General features: G+C 41.2%; 2 long non-coding RNA genes across 4 annotated transcripts in view; one reads left to right on the top strand and one right to left on the bottom strand.

The window, feature by feature from the left end:
- LOC310895502 overlaps window positions 1-13529 on the top strand; it is a 15890-nt gene extending 2361 nt beyond the window's left edge. For 2 of the 3 annotated variants that reach the window (XR_014580734.1, XR_014580735.1), the window contains exon 3: window positions 11020-13529. This is a non-coding gene — a long non-coding RNA (uncharacterized lncRNA). Of the gene's footprint in view, window positions 1-8751; window positions 10538-11019 lie in introns of those variants that run through there. The other variant, XR_014580736.1, reaches the window with a different exon arrangement.
- The window catches only part of LOC310895501, a 39804-nt gene continuing 36468 nt past the window's right edge, over window positions 13183-16518 (bottom strand). The window contains exon 3 of the long non-coding RNA XR_014580733.1: window positions 13183-15247. This is a non-coding gene — a long non-coding RNA (uncharacterized lncRNA). The remainder of the gene's footprint in view (window positions 15248-16518) is intronic.

Raw genomic sequence — 16518 nt, 5'->3', positions numbered from 1 at the left:
CCCCAAGGCACTGGTGGTTGTGCACAGATTCCCCGCAGCAGTACTGGTGATGCACAGCACACCCAGCACGGTCCGACCCGGTGCTTGCTGCTCACGCTGGTGTGTCCTGAATGTCTGACTGCAGCAGCGCGACCAGAGCTGCTCCCGCAACCAGCTGCGCCCGAGGGCTGTGAGGCATCCACCCATAAAGTCCAGACAAAGGTAGAAAATCCTAAAAATCTGCTCAGACAGGATTTTCATTTAGATAAAGAAGACCTGTCCAGAAGAATTTAGGTTTGCAGTCACGTTAGGAAAATTGTGCTTTTACTAGTACAGCTTGTTTCATTTGAAGGGTAGAAGGATTTTATAATGCCAGTACAAAGCAGTTCTGCTTGTCCAACTATGTCTATACTAAGTGTATTTCATTCCCATAATGTACAGGAACTCCTATACCAGCATTCCTAGTACAGATACAACCTGTGTTTCAGTCATCCAAAACAGTAAAAAAAATCCCTAACAAAGGGTGTGGTGAGAATTCAGTTATCAATGGATGAGAACTGCTTTTAGATCATCACAGAGAAAGTCCTATTGCATAAAAGATTATATATCAATATTATATAATCTCTTTCAAGGGTTTACGGCTTTACAAAAACATGGAATGAAAAATGGCTCTGCCTTGCAAACAAAATGTGGCTGCTTTGAGTATTTGAGAATGATGCTTTACTAATGTGTCAAAAATCAAATCTATGTAATGCCTATCAGTCAAATATTTATCAGTTTAAAAATGTTAATTGTCCTCTTGATGTTACAGAATTTCTTCAGTGATACTGGACCAGCTCTTCAAGTATTTCAAAGTATCCTGTTATTATATCTACATATGGCATGTACTGGTTCTGTATGAATGTGGAAATTCAGCAAGACAACATATATCTCTTTAAGTAGAAGAGACAGGTCAAAACTAAAAATATAGTCTGTTTATTTATAGCCTACAGACAAAAGCCACATTTCCTTTTTCTGAGCATAGGCTGCCATATCATATATGCTTTGTAAATGATTGATATATTCAGAGCTTATAAAATGCCAAGACCTGTCCAGTTTACCATTTCCTACCTATCACAAATGCTATTGAAAGCATTTCCATCACCTAATGACTTTTTTAAAATGCAGTTGCCTGAAAGATGGCAGGTGAAGAGCAAAGCGAACAAAGAATGGGGAAGATTATTGTAGAAATATGTTAGGCAATTTTCCTACCACTGGCAAGACCACGTATGGTCAATAAATGGTAACATCTCTACTTAGAGTAGCTTGGGTTGAACCTGGGTAGCTTGGATAGTGCTTAGGGATGGCAAATAAAGGCCATCTCATACAGAAAGATCTGAAGCGTGACTCTTCATATACTTTCTCAGATGCTAGGAGACCCTTGTACTCCCCTGCCCTGCTTAGGAGCAGCGCTGGCAGCAGCACCAGCCTTCCAGGCAAAGGGGACCTGCACTGGGCACTGCAGGTTTGGCCGTGTGCCACCAAGGAAGACATCAGTCAGCCTCACACTTCTTGTGCCCACCTGATAGGAGAGGGAGCAGCACCTCTCCCGTCCTGGATCCTACCTGCTACACACTTTTCACAATGCTCTTCTCACCTCTGCCATGAAGGCCATGTATCTGACCATGCAACTAGCCTTTTCCTTGGCATAGCTCGTAGGGACAGGACAAAGCAATTAATCCCTTTGGCAGATGAAGTATCTGTGGGCTCGAGGGGGTTAAACGAACAACTGAAGTGCTGGTTCTGCCCTCATTAGCCTGAGGCATTGGATTACAGTGTTTTTTAAGGCCCTGCTCTTGTCTGTATTGGCAGAGACTTTCAATTTTAAAAGAGGGCTGTTGTCAGACACCTTAATCCATGCAATAAGAACAAACTCACCTGATTAAACCCAACTACATAAACAGATTAGGCAGCTGTCGTGCACCAACAGGCAGTGTATGATATGAGATGACATGATATGATAAAGAGCATACATATTGTTTGGAAACTTCTATCTTTTCAGGTTGAGATTAAATATTTATGGAACACGCAAAAGCTGACTTTTTTTGGCTATTGTCTCTGTTTCTCCAGCACAAGCACTCATTCAGTAATTCTTCACACATGTTCCATTCATTCAAGCTTCATGCACACCTTGTACACTGTGGGTCAAATTCTCTTCTCAGCTGCTTTCTTTGCAAACCATTGGAAATCAATGGATGTGGAAATGATTCACAAGCAATGAAAGCATAGATGTACTTTTTTTTTTTTTTTTAAACTGGGAAAGGCTTTGGGGATTATAAGCATGAATTTGAGCAGAATTTGGGCTATGATACAATGATTTTTCAAGAGGATTTAAGAAAAATGGATCTACATCCTCTTGCCATATGCTTTCTGCTACGAACATCTGGTTCCAGTGAGATCTCACTGTGGGATATTTTGTAATGCAAAAATGTGTTAAGTGACTTTTGCTCAGAGAAAGGTTTGGTCACGGACCCTTTATCCTTAGTGTTATACGTACAGTAAGGCTCCAGTCTGTACATTACACATCTGGGGACAATTAAATATCTACAACCAACCAGGAGGTATTGATCTTAGCAGGAATAACAGCCAGGCTGCAGACAGACAGATTGGAGTTTGTTGTGAGATCTGGGTAAGTTGGAGCAATATGGAGGAGAATCCGTGGCACAGATAATAGCACCATATATCATGTGCTAATGGTATCATTTTTTTTGCTGACTGCTTAGCCAGTCAGTCTTTCCTCTGAAACTGTAGCATGTGGCAATTAAAGCAAGGCAAAAATACAATTTTTCCTTAAACAGTCACTGAAATTTAAACCTGTTCACTGACAAAATTTATTCATGACCTCTGGTAATTCTGGCTTAATGGACTGATACTTGAGGGTTTATATGCATTCATTCAAAATAATATATTATCTGGATATTTGGTCTTGAATTCCATAAGTGGAATGATTCTGATTTTCAGGAATTAGATGTCCACTACTTTTTGGAAAATCAAAGTGTTTGGAGGAAAATCAAGTTGGACACTCAGAATCTGAGTTCATCACAGGATAGGCCCTAATACTTTTTAAGAATTTTTGCCTCCAATGTTACCACCTGGCAATAAATGTCTTGCGTTATTTCTGAGTGTTGCAGGCTTGTCAGCAGCTAAGCAGCTTTTTCCAAAGGGACAAAGATGTCCTGTGGCTGGGCCTTACAATTTGTTATCACATTAAAATCCTCTTGTCCAAAACCTGTATAGACTTCAAGTCATTTAGTGTTTAAATCAAATAAGGGTGGCTTGTTACAATTTTTTTCTAATCTGAGACAGCTGAATGGGTGCCATGTGTGACACCTGGTGTAATGAATACACAGAGGAGATGGGAAGGCTGAAGAAGCAACAGAATTAGTTGGGTGGTATAAAATACCCAGAACAGGAACTGAGGAGGACTGAAACAAAACAAGTGACAGAATTGTTTACCCAAGCTGGTCATTAACTAGCTTGAGCAGAAGAGCAGCAGAGTGGTCAAAAAGAGGAATTTTCTTGGACTTGGAGCCAGAGAGGACTGAGATTCAGAGGGTCAGTGGAGAGCCCAGACTGTTGGAGCCACAGTGTTGTGCACTGAGGTTGCTTTTAAAAAGATGTATAGTATTTACACAGGTAGGTTTTTGATCAGAGCCATACAACCTTCAGATTCTGAAACCACATTGACCAAGTGCATCCCTCCATATCACCAAAAGAGCTCAGAGTGAAAAGAGAGCTTCTGGTAGCACATCTTATGTGAAAATCACACAACTCTACAAATTTCCTCCATGATCTGGCTTCACTGGATTCCTGTAACTTTCCAAACATGCTGCCAAGACCAACACTCCTTCAAAATATTTGGCACAGTGGAGATGGTGGCCTATGAGGTGTAGAAGTTAGGATCTTTCAAATGCAAGTTAACTCTGAAACCCAATAATGCTAGATTAACTTTAGGCACAAAATTTTGAAGTACGACTTCTTCCCAATCTAAACATTAAAAAAATTAGGAAAATCTGTACAAACTGTGAGACCACCAGCTCACTGTGGTTTTATAAAATAGGTGGAAGTGACCTACTGAAATGAGCTTGGAGAACTGAACAGATTTTCCTTCTTTCTGTTAGAAGTTTGAATAGCTGCAAGGACAACGTGGCATTAGGGGAGATATTCAAGTGCCTAAACATAGGTGAACAGTGCCATTTCAGCTGATTTCTGGTAATGAAAGCACCCATGTAGGATGATAGGTATATGGGAAATCCATGGCCTTCTGCAGTGAGGCAGGACACCGTAGTATATTTACACTGTGCTGGACATATATGTTTGGGCACCTAAAACTAAGACACCCAAGGTGCCTTAGAGTGGGACTGATGTGGCAGGTTGCCCTTCATACTGGTAGAAATCCACCACTGAATAGTTTGGCTGTATCCCCAAAGGTTATCAGCAGGCCTAAGGTAAACTAGCACAAGGGTTCAGCAGCACAGAAATGTGAATAAATTTCCGACCCCAGGCTCATTCAAAGTTTTCCTGCTAGCATGAACATTTTATACCCCAATTAGCTGCGGGAGTACATGCTGAGCCCACCCTACTGTTCTCCAGCAGGGCTGGAAGCCATGCAAATGTACCCTCTTCCTTGGGAGGCACTGTGGCTTACTGTAACCCCACGCTTGTCCCTCAAATGTGTGCACCAGCTGCCCCTTCTTTCCTCAGAGCTTTCTGTTGTCTTATGGCTGTTGCTTTGCTTGTTTAACCACTCTACCAAATGCATAAAATGCTTCAGCTTCAAAAATCTGTGTATACTGAGAGGAAACACATTTTCTATGCCAGAACTGGTCTAAGATAATTGCTGTGACTGCCTTGAAACAGATTAAGAGCGTGGGGGCAGGCAGTTCCTATCTTCTCCAGGATGCCAGTGGCGATGAGGGACATAGGGATGGGCCAGCTGGGGACAGGCTCGGTTTAGACATCTGCAGCTACTTCCTTCCCCTTGCGAAATCTCGGAGGCAGGGGAGAGTGACATCCCAAGCTTACCTCCCACTTAAGCTGTGCGAGTCCTCTCCCATCTGCATGGACAGGACGTGGGGCTGAGCCCAGGGCTCACTAGCACTCAGGAGCCAGCTGCTCTTTGGGTGCTCCCAGGGCTAAGCCTCAACCACAGGCTGAGTACGACACTAATGCAACCTTGTCGGTCCGGAAGAGAAGCGCTATTACTCAGATCAAAGTCAGGATTTGTTTCCTGTTCTGAGCCACAGTCAGAATTATTACTCTGTATCTTATCTGTCATATTAAAGTTTTGAGTGACTTTAACTCAAAATAAAACACTTAAACTAGTGCAATTAAAGCATTTAACACATTTCAGCGTTTAAAATGATTATCCTTGACTGTGGCATAAGAGTAAAAAAAAAAAAAAAAAAACTCTAACTTTATTCCAAGCATTAAACCATGTATAAATTATAAGGATTCTGGACAAGGGGATTATAATGTGATCTCAAATTAAATTATTAAAAGGCTTTAACACACTGAGAGAGTTCTCAGCCTTTGGCACTGCTAACGTAGAATGTTTCAGTAAAGCTTAAACAACTTTTCTGCAGATCCTCCTTTTTTATTTTCTTTGATCATATTTCTGTCTTCATAGCAGTAAATGGAAAAGTTACAAGCAGAGCACCAGAATGCCTGGTCTGGCCAGGCACTAAAACAAAGAGTCCTGGCTTCAAATCATGTCACTTAATCGTCTCCTGTTTGCCTCTCAGCTATTGAAAGCTAAGACATGTTGTTCTTATGCTTAGGAAAAGGGTAGAGTAATGGTATGGCTTTCTATGGCATTTTTCACTTGGAAAGGCCAAGAAGTTCCCCAACTAAATAAACCAAAATATACCCCAAATCCTAAATGGACAAAGTAAACGATAATATAAAAAATATATAAATATAAAATAATTTTTATAAATATAAATAAATATAATATATAATAAATATATAACATATAAACAATATATAATATAATATAATATATAATATATATTATATAATTTAAATAATTTTTTATAAATATATATAAATATAAATAAAATATAAAAAAATCACATTCATAGAGCAGGGTATATTGTCTGTACAGATAAGCAAACAAGAGGAAGAAGAAAGCAGGAGAACTTATCCTCTTAATTTCCCCCTGGGAAAAGTGGACTTTGAGCTACAGAGGACAGGCCATTCATTACCTGACAAGGAGGGATCAGCCAGGGATCAAAGCCAGGCTGAGGATAGATTGTCCTAGGAAGGACAGGATAGCTCCACTGCTGCTGCCCCAGCAAAAGAACAGGAGACAAAAATCTCAAGGTGAGACTAGCAGTAATAGGGCAGCCTGCATGAGCTCACGTATCTGGTAGTAGGGGCAAGCAAGTCAGATGATAATCTCCGCTGCAGGCAGTCCACCGAGAAACTAGGGCAAAAGGATTTTTCAGGGCACAAATGCTAACTCTGCTTTTATTCAGGTTATCAAGAGTGCTGGGCCAGATTCAGAAACCCTGTAAAGTTTACAGTTAAGGCAAAATATAGTGGAGCAAACACTGGAAAGAGGGCCAGAGGACCTCTGCAACCTGGAAGCCCCAGTGAAGTTGCTGTAGAGCTCACTGCAGAAGGACCTCAGAGCACAGAGCATGGGACTCCTTTTGAGGAGCTCTTTTAGACACCAGAATTGAAGATCCAGACATGTAGCCATCTTTGCTGACTTCATCTCACCAAACATCTTACAGTTACCATAATGAGGACTTGTAGTAATTTTCTTCCTCTTTCCTGCAAGGCATTCATGCACAGGAGGACACCTGAAGCAGATTCTATTGCTTTCATAAAAGAACAGCCAGGCCATCACAAAACAGTGTGGCTTCTGTACTGTGATCTTTCTATATCTATCATTCATTAACATGGCACCTTGTCTTCTCCTGATTCATGGATACAACTTTAAAAATGAGGCCAATGACAGCACGGACAATAACTGAACACACAGGTGCTTCATCGTGTAATATGCTGAACAAGAAGTGCACCTTTGTGCCATACATCTTCTCTATGGTTCCACAGCTTAAAGCAAATATGAATAAATTTAACTCTGCTTCACTTCCTAGGGAGGCAGATTTCTCTCTGTTTTGTAGAGAGGTAAAGCTAGGCACAAAGGGCAAGATTTTCAAAGATGCTGAAGTGCCTGAAGATGGAGAAATGCCTTTTGGGATTTGCAAAAGTGCTTATGCAGAGTAGGTACCTGCCTCCCACTGAGATCAGTGTTTTGTGTCTGTTCAACAGATACAAATCTGACAGCAGGCTCTGTTAGAACAATATTTGCTGAGGGTAAACCAACTGCGTACAACAGAGAGCGTGTACAGGACCCATGCTCCACTTTCCTTCTGAGACAGGACCGAAGTGACATTCACGTGACGCGGAGATCTCATGCTTCAGTTCACAAGTGGCTTCTGTCTGCTGCTGATCAGGCTGAGCCACATTTGTGTGCTCTTCTGCCATACCTCACACTCTTCTGCAGCTCATACAGGTCCCTCAGGAAAACCTTCTGCTGTTTTTCCTAAAGCCCTTTAGCATTCTTGCATGCCTTTTCCTGGCACAGCCATTCGGCATCCAGTCATGGATTAGCCTTCTGCTTGAAATAGTTACACTGCCTTGTAATCTCAGAAGATCTAAATAGTTTTGAATGCATTCATTTTAGATATCCAGCCTCTGGCACCTTCAAAAAAGTGTAGCCAGAGGCTACTGGACTAGGCCTCTGGAGGCCTGCATTCAATCCCATCACCTGCTGACGATTTTCTATATGAATTTAGTAACTCACTGGGAAGAATTAATTCACAGAAAGACTGGGATATCTCATGTGAAAACTTACATACTAGCAAAATTCCAGTTGTTCAAGTTGTGTCTCTGGACATGCCATGAACTGCCTTTGCCTGCTACCACCAGGCAATTTGACACCTATGTAACAGCTATATCTGCCATCACCTTCACTTCATTCTTTCACTAGAAAGGTATATAAGAGAATAGAGGAGTGAGGATGAAGCTGGAGCCACGTGGAAAGAAAAGGGGGAGAGCCCAGTTGCTGTCCCTGACCTACAGCCCATTTGTGTAATTCGTCCTATGTTTGTTTGGTTTTTAAATGCGTTGTTTGACTTTATAATAATAATTTGTATTTTATGAGTAATTTGAGGTAAATACATACCTCTACCAATGGTCCTGGCCAAATGAGGATTTTCTAAGCTGGAAACAGTGAGAGAGTCTAGACAGCCTTGGTGCTGTGTGCCTTTTTTGTGTGCTTGTGACAGAGTTTGTTGGCTCGAGGGCTTATGTTACCGACACAGCTAAGCCTGCTCCAACCCTCCCAGGCTGGAGTGTTGGTGCTGTAATCCTGAACAGGATACTTACTGCTGAAAAGCACACTCTGAGAGCGAGGAGTGAAAACAACAATTGAAAAACAGCCTACAGCAAAATTCATTACCTGTGGATTCAGTGCTAATGTTCCAGGGTTATACATGCTGTTCAGTATTTTATCTGCAGTCACACCAGATATGTGAGCTCCCAAGAAAACATCTCTCTTTGCCATGAAATTTCCTATACTTCATATTTAGACAGAAGGGAAGGCAAACAAATTTAGAAAAGCATGCTATTCTTCACTTAGCCCTTTTGTGGTAATTGAAACAAAACCCAAGTACGCCGAGAATGGATGCTCCTCAGCGCATGCAGATGGGCTGGCTCAGCGTGGGGTTCAAAGGGGAGCTCGGTGCTGGTGTGCAGCACGGCGTGCATGGGAACAGGCCACTTGCTGGCAAGCCTTCCTCCTTTGTTCAGTCCCTCTCTAGCTTAAAGGAAATTTGGAAGGCTAAGAATGCAATATTGAAAAACAAGCAAAGAACTTTAATTACATAGTCATCACTGTACTTTATAAATGTCAAAAAGACACTGTCAAATTCAAAACACATTTGAAAGCACAGTTTTGCTATAGATAGTCTTTGTTTTAAAAGCCAGAAAAATTTAAGAGGTATTTACTTTTGTCTGTCAATAGTGTTTATTCATTGTTAAGGATTTATACACTTAATTCATTGTGAACAGGAAAAAAACTGGTTTTCCATTCCTCCCCTCTATCTACTGTTTTGTGTTTACTGGAAGTAAACAGCATAAAGTTTTTTCATTTACAAGCCCTTTATGTTTATAATCTATAAGACTTATTTAAGGGAAAACTTATCTATTTGTCTTGAGCTCTCTGCCTATATGTATACACACAGAGAGATATAGAAATACAGAAAAGGTATTTTGAACTTGCACAACCTGATGGTCAGACCACAGTTCCCATGATCCAGAGGGCTCCCATCAGCAACAGAAAGGGGGTCCCACAACAAAACAAGAAGGAAAAACAAGTGCCAGCATTAACTTCAGTGCTTTACCTGGGCAGCTGAGGTGAAGGATGCAATAAAATCTTTCTACAATTATTAAAGGCTTGACTAACAAAAGACACTCAAAGAAAAACACTTCTCAACTTAAACTCAAGTGCTAGCACCTGATCTTATCCATGATATAGTACATGTGCTGATTAAACATCAGAAAAGCAGAGAGAAATTTTTCCTCATTCATGTTGCTTACAGATGATTATAGCAAAAAATCTGTTCCTAATCTAGTTCCAGTCAAAATGACAGAACGTTCTTTTGATTTGATGACACTAAGAGACAGTAAATGATATAAATTGGGCAATTTCATCTTCCAAGGACAGAACCATCACAAGTTTGGCACAGTTTGATATAGGGAGGACGTAAAATGAGGCCCTGGATTAATCACTCTTGGAACCAATTTTCTCCCAACCTCTCCCAGCTCCCTTCCCTCTGCCACCAACACTGAAACCGTTTCTCAGCAGGGCAGGCTGTTCCTGGCTCCCCAGTCATGAGGAACATATACATCAGGATGTTTCCTAACTCTGTTTATTAAAGACTCCTCAAGCTTGCCCCTGGCAGGAGATTGTATAATTTTGCTGACGAACGGCACATGATGCTCTTAAGGGCAGCACTGCCTGCTATCCACTGTTGTTGGCTGCAAATCTGCCCCAACACCATCAGAGTCTTCAGGTGGACTTCATCAGTTGTAGGCATCTTATCAGCTAGGCACAGCCTCTCCTAATGGCTTGATAAATATTCTGGCATCCCGGTATCACTATCAAGAGATTCAAATCATGCCCAGTTCGTACTGCTGCTATTACTACAGAGTTATTGCCAATGACTCTTTCACTTATCTCTGCAAACAGAGACACTGAACGGTTTCTTTTATGTCTCCACTCCTGGCCACTGAGAGCAGAATTCATGCAGAAATGTCCTCCACCTGGATGGGAAAGCACATTGCCCATGTGAAATGTGAAGAACAGATTTAGTCTGTGTGAGAAATCAATTCTCTGGCTTGCTAATGTAAACTTGTGCTGATTTCTGAATTTTTTATATGGGAACGCCTCTGTCCAAGTCTCTCAAATGGCCACCCTGTGCTTGGCATGACCTTCAAAGCAGAAGTGGGTGATATAATACACTTTTTTTATTTTTACACTCCCTGCATCCCAAGTTAACAAAAAAATATATGATGCATACTTTGACTTCAGTTAGAGGAATATGGTGGCTTTCCTAGTGATTTTCAGCCTTTCTCATATTAGGCCTTCATCTTTAATCCTTCTCTCATGCAGCTGGGCTCTAGCTAACATATCTTTTCCCCAAAAAAATGTTGATGATGCCTGTTTTAGAATCAGTGCTCTAATACCAGGCCATGGAGAAGTTTGAGGTTACAAATAAAGCTGCCTTTACTACCATTTGGTGATGTTGAAGTGAAGTCCTTTAAGATGAAATTCTGATACCACTGAGAAAAAAATAAAACTCACCAGTACAGAGAGGGTTTACAACTAATCCATAACACCTTCTAGATTTCCCTGTATTTCTGAGATAACCAGGGCAGTTAAGGTGAAGACCTCTGATTTTCAGTTTCTTTTTCTTCTTTTTTCAGAGTGACTCAGCTGCATCATGGGAAGACTGAGAGGAGCAAGGTGCAGTAAAAGAGACAACAGGAAAATGGTCTCTGTGGTCATGGATTTCTCTGCTCCAGTGTGGAAACAATGAAGAGATGGGACAGAGGGGTGTGAGAAGAGTTGAACAAAAGTGGGGTGTGGGAGAGAAAAGGTGAGATGAACTAAGATAGCAAATTAAAGGAAAAACTGAGTCAGGGAGAAATGAAAAATGTTGGGTAAGGAGGTATGGAGACAAGAGAAGAAGTAACATGTAAGATTGAAACAAAAGAAAAATGCAAAACACAGATAAGGAAATAAGGCTTAAACTGGAGCCTTTCGTAATTTTATGTTAGATTAGCACAACAAACCGTGTAGCTCAGCACATGACATCATGTGGCCACATGCCATGCAAAGATGACTGACAGGTTAATCAACTGACATCACGAGAAACACACATGTAAAAAAAAATCATATTTAAACTGACAGGATAATTACTTTCACCGTCCCTCATGCAGGCCCCTTCAGGCAGGAATCTGACTCCGAGACTAAAAGATAGGGAGAGCTATCACCACATACAGAAGTATTTTTCTCCCTTGTTACATTCTGAGGCATTTCTTCCATTCTTTGTGTCAGAAAACCATGAGAACGGAATGTATTCTATGATCAACATGTAGCCAGGATGAGCATTTCCAGCACCAGAGAATCATTTAGTAACATCTGCAATCAAGATGTCTCTGGATGAGCTGCTGCTTTTTTTTTTTTTTCTTTTTTTTAATCTTCACCCTCCACAATCTTTGTGGTTGATAGAGAGAGCTGTTTATATTACACAGGAGTTTCACTTGAAGAATGGAAACAGGCATTGATATAACCAACTCTTCCAAGATTTCCTGTTGTGATGGGACCCAGTTATAGAAGTGACTGAAAAGCTGTAACTACCCTGTGGGAAGCCCATGTAGGTTGCGACTACTTGGTGCTTTTCAGATCCAGACCCAGTGTGAACACTGATAACCATCATCTGATGATATGAGGTGATAACAACCAATGTGCCAAGTTGGATTTGAGTTCTGGTAGCATCTTTCACTTTCACCAGGGAAATGTTCTGCCTTTGATTATAGGCAGACTAGCTAGCAAGGGAATTGATGCATCTATTATAAAGCTCATAAAAAGAAAAAAAAATAATTCTGTAATTCTGTGCAAAGAGAAACTATCTGCAATTTTTTTCTAAATTCAAGTTATGATGGAGAATATGTATTTCCCTTCAGAATGGTGAAATTAAAGAACTGCCAGTTTAAATAAGTTTATGTTCAAACATCTACCTTACTGTTGATTTTGCTTTGGATGTTTCAGAGGGGCGACATCTTCAAACTGTGGAACGTCCCACATGTATTTGATGTTTTTGCTTTGTCCAAGGTTTGAATCAAAGTGACTGAGTAGAGACGTGGTAGACACTGAGGCTGCCAGCATGCTTCTGACACAACAGCATGATGCACAGCCTCCCGTGCTTGCAAAGCGTAGGTGCTAGGTAAGGAAATATTTGCATTCTTCCACCCTTTTCTATCACAAAGAACCAGCCTCAGCTGGGTTCCTCTCCCCCACTGACCTGCTTCCTGTGCCTTGTGCAGATGGGGACACCTCATTCCCTCGCACCCTGCCAACTCCTCCCACACATCCCGGCCCTCCCAGCTCTGCCCACACTGCTCAAAGAGATCGTCGGCAGATTCTCCCCGCACTGGACCAGTGCCACAGTGGCTTCGCTTGAGAAGCAGACGAGGAAGTCTTGTCTTGGTAGACAACACAACCCCTCCCCAGCAAGTCAGTCAGGCTCTGAAATAGACTCTGCTGCTTTTCCTCACTCCGCTTCAGATATCTCCAGAAATTCCTACTGAATAATGAAATAGAGAGTAACATCCTTGATATGAGGCTGCTTGTCCTATCTTACAATATAGACCTGCAGAATAGTAGGCTTTTCTTTGATTCCCCTTCCCATCACCCACATCCAAGTTTAGCCCTTACAGTCCCACCGATCAGCCTTTCAGAATGGAGGGAGAGGGGCTCAGAGGAAAATTACAAACCACAGCGGGATATTTTCTCTGCCTAAATGTTCTCAATCTCAGAGTGATCAGCCAAGCCCTCAGAGAGATGCATCACCAGTCAACATGTCATGGCAAAATCTGACAGTACAGAGTGTTCAGCTGTTTATTCAGAGAATATATTTGAATAATGAGTACATTGAAGAAACCATGCTGCTGCTGCGCTCACGGAAAAAATAGCAAAAGGCTAACTTTGCCAAATAAATTATGTGTTGCAAGTTATTCTTTTTCCTCAGAGTTCTGTGTGTCCCAGGAGTAAAGAGCTAGCAAAGAAACTCTTTGCCCAGGCAAGTGGTAACTTGGTAAACAGTATTTCCAACTCAGAATTCAAATGTGAGGACAAATAGAAGTATCTTGTTTCCGAAGTGTCCAAATACAGGTGGTAGAGACTTTTTCAGAAAAAAAAAAAAAAAAAGAAAGAGATAGAGGACCTACAGGATATACTCAATACAGAACCTCCCTTTCATCCATGGAGAAGCTGTTTTCCAAATGTATGGAGCCTACATTAGATTTGTATGTACATTTACTGGAATAGAGATCATTTTCTCCACTTCTCTTGGCTTCATCTTAGGTGCCCCTCTAGGATCCAGCTGTAACATTGCTGAAATTCCCTGGCCTTTACTTGAAGGCCTAGAAGTTTCAGGCAAATTTTTGCAATCTTTTTCCTTGCCCGTAAAATCATCCACAATTAGCTTTTTGTGGAGACTTACATTCTTTTCCTCCGCAAAACCAGATTGCTGTGCAAATTTCTTGTTTTGTACACCTCAGAGTTTCTACATGGCCAGTAAGTGAAATTTCCCGTTTTGTGGCCCAAGAAGTAGCAGCTACAAGAGCTCCAAGAGAGAGCCAAAGCCTTCTGAATGTGGCAATTAACTGTTTCCCTAAGGAGCTACTTCTTAGAGGGATTTACCTTGAACAACATGATCCATCTGGACTCTTAGTCTCTTCCCTTGCCTTTTCTTCATCAGTAAATTCCTTCTTTTAAACCACTTCTAAATGACTGCTTTCCTAGGTCAAATCCCTATACCTGGGTACTTCTCAGTGTTTTATCCTGTTACTTTACTTTCTCCTTTCCTCTCCCACCATTTTTTAAGCAGACCAAAAGCAGAGGGAGAAAGTCATTGACAGCAATCACCATTTTGCTCCTTGTCTTGTGGAGATCTTTGTAGCCTGGGGCCATGCCTGGGGCTGCTGGCAAATACCTCAAAACAGAACATGTATGAAAAGTTGGGGTAGTTCCCACAGTAGCTGTGATACCTCCATCTCCAGTGTGACAGAGTGGATATAGGTCCAGGTAGCTCACAAAGTCCTGACAAATGCTCCTTCCAGCACCTCTTCAGAGACTTATCTCATTGTTTCTCTTCTGGCCTGTACCATGTATACATCCTTCACAATTTTAATGACTCTCACCAAACCTCCAAGCTCAAACCCTTCCCCTCCTTCAAAGCTAAATACAATGAAATGGGATGCTTAAGGTTTGACTCCAAGGGGAGCTAATAATGCACTTTCAAAGGTGACTTTTGTTTCATAAGTGTCTCTGATTAGGAGACTACTTCCGGATTCGGAGCTATGTTTTTATGCCACTCTTGCAAATTGTAGTCTATATATGCTGATGTCAAGGCATTTTTCATGAATAAATGCTTACAGAAATTAGATTGTTTCCTTATGCCAAAGGACAGCCAGTATCCTCTAGCCCATTTCATTGTATTTCATTATTCGTCTACAATTGTGGTTCTCATTTATATAATCTTCCTGTGTGGCCTCTCCTATGCTTCCTTACATGGCTGTTATCACACGCCTGCCAAGTCGGGCTCCACTGGATGGCTGGTGCTAATGGAGTTGAGCACTTTCTCTTTCTGTCATCCAATGGTACATTGGCTCTGAAGACGAAAATATGGATTGCTTAGGAAAAAAAGATCCGATTGATTATATTTAGTATATTCTTCTGCTTCAATGGGTGAAGCAGCTTGCAAAAGACATGAACACTGCTGAGCAAGAACAATGAAGAAGTATTATTTGTGTGCAGACTTCCCCACAGACTCTATCTTTGACGCCAGCTTAAAATGTTCCCAGTCAGTGATGCATGGAAAATGTTCAGGATGCAGTAGACAGTTCTAAAAACACCAGAACCAATCACCTGGGAAACAAGGAAAACAGAAAGTCAAGTCAAAAAGTATTTCAACTATTAAACAAACACCACCCACCTGTAGGCGAGTGGCTAGCAGCCTGAAGCAATATGTGTAAATCCTTTTTAGAAGTTCCAATATTTTTTTTAAATGTAAGGGAGAGAGAATCAGTTCCTCTCAAATTCTCTGTGTGATATTTAAAATCTGCTATGCAATGTTAAAACTACAGCCCCCACCCCAGATTATTCCATATCATTTTTTACGTTGATGTTGAAATGACTATGGGTTTGTGAATCAAATCCGGTAGAAATAAAAATTAATCTAACGTGATAGAAAAACTCAAACCCTAGGCTCAAAACTGGGGACAAATGAGAGGTGTGCTTTTCATACTTCACCCTCAGTCCCAGGGGATCTGGAACCCTGTTAAAATAATCAGTAACAGGTACTGCAGTTGTGGTAAACCAAACATAAATCTAAGGATAATACAGGAGGGATAGGTCTCAGCTCTTTCAAATGGATCCTACAGAGTCTGTTACCTCTCCCTTGAAGCTGCTCTTTTCTTAGGTGGTTCAGGAAATAGTTTCCTTTCAAGTAATATTATAGATTTGCATTGTTTTTTAAATAAAATTTTAAATCCCCTAAAGAAGAAAAGGCCCAGAGAGAGGGATTCCTATTACAAATTCCTCAGCCTGTCTGAGTCAAAGTTTCATGTGGCATTAAACTATCTGGATGAGATTTCAACACAATTAGTCATCTCAAAAGGACAGATGAAACTGGTTGTTAAGGCTACTTCTTGGGCATTGAAAAAAAAATGGATATCACAGCACCGCCCTTACCTATGGTCTCTCTCGATACTGGACAGATAAAGATTTTTACATCCCTTGTGGTAGCTTCCCTGACTTACAGGGAGTCCTGCTCTCACTGCCAGCTGTGGGAAGGAAAAGAACTGAAATTTTGTGTGGCTTAAGGGCAGAAAGCACCTTTTGGGTGACTTTGCCCTTCTCCATTGTCACAGACGGAACATAGTCCTTGTATGTTTGTTCTGCAGCACAGTGATTTGTGTGCATCTGCATGGCCATGTATGGCTGAACAGTTAAAACATTAGTTCCACTCTGGGTGTCTCAGGTTCTGGTGTCTGGGGGCCAGTGGAGAGGTTACAAGTTCTCAGCCCATTTGATAATTAGACCCCTGAGAAAGCCATTCATTTTGAACCTTCCAAAACTGAGGCACCTAAAAATCAGGGCACTTATGGAAAATGTGGTTTTAAATGTATAACAATTGT

This window comes from Anser anser (assembly GCF_964211835.1).
Source record: "Anser anser genome assembly, chromosome: 2".
Classification (NCBI taxonomy): Eukaryota; Metazoa; Chordata; class Aves; order Anseriformes; family Anatidae; genus Anser; species Anser anser.
The sequence above is the reverse complement of the archived record's forward strand: the minus strand, read 5'-3'. Positions and strand labels throughout refer to the sequence as shown.